The sequence below is a fragment of the Bison bison genome, unplaced genomic scaffold (assembly GCF_000754665.1).
Source record: "Bison bison bison isolate TAMUID 2011002044 unplaced genomic scaffold, Bison_UMD1.0 scf7180017864310, whole genome shotgun sequence".
Classification (NCBI taxonomy): domain Eukaryota; kingdom Metazoa; phylum Chordata; class Mammalia; order Artiodactyla; family Bovidae; genus Bison; species Bison bison.
The window spans coordinates 796,326-797,093 of record NW_011494882.1 but is presented as its reverse complement, the minus strand read 5'-3'; the positions used below and the strand labels follow the sequence as shown (position 1 = coordinate 797,093).

The following is a 768-nucleotide window of genomic DNA, read 5'->3' as shown; positions in this document are numbered from 1 at the left end:
GTGTCACAGAATCCTCCCCAGGGATCCGAATGCCCTTTACAAGTGACCGTGTACTTTCAAAGAATCATTAATGTGCCACTGGCTTTCTGTGAATGGAATGTGTAGGGCTAAGCAGAAAATGAAAAAGCCCTGTTTCCAAAGGTAGTTGGGAATGGAGAGGGAATATAAGTGCAATCCCCTTGAGTTAGAGTCAGCACAAGCTATTTATTTGAAGAGAGGTCTCTTATTTCCCCTGTGAAAGAAAAGGTTAGACCAGACCACCACTATACAACCTCCAGACTAGAACTTTGGAGGTTCCTGTACAGTTGCTTTTAAGTATTTGACTTCTTAGGGTTAGGAGAGTGGAGGAGAGTAGTTCCTTCTTGTCCTGCTCTTCATGAATAAGTTCTAATCATGACAAAAGCAAAGGATCTATCTATCCTCCTCTCAGTCTGTGTCACTGTTACCAGGGCCTTATGACTTATTCCACTGCCCCCCTAACCTTCTACAAAGAACTGAAGTTTCCAGGGCTGGTGAAAGGACTTTTGCATGGATCTGTGCAGTTAATGTGGAGAAGGCAATGGCAACCCACTCCAGTACTCTTGCCTGGACACTCCATGGATGGAGGAGCCTGGTAGGCTGCAGTCCATGGGGTCCTTAGAGTCGGACAGGACTGAGCGACTTCACTTTCACTTTTCACTTTCATGCATTGGAGAAGGAAATGGCAACCCACTCCAGTGTTCTTGCCTGGAGAATCCCAGGAACGGGGGAGCCTGGTGGGCTGCCGTC

At 47.0% G+C, this 768-nt stretch overlaps 1 protein-coding gene across 1 annotated transcript in view; it reads left to right on the top strand.

Moving 5' to 3' along the window:
* The window catches only part of ARAP2 (ArfGAP with RhoGAP domain, ankyrin repeat and PH domain 2), a 201,877-nt gene that overhangs the window by 133,090 nt on the left and 68,019 nt on the right, over positions 1-768 (top strand). The gene's annotated exons all lie outside the window — the stretch shown is intronic.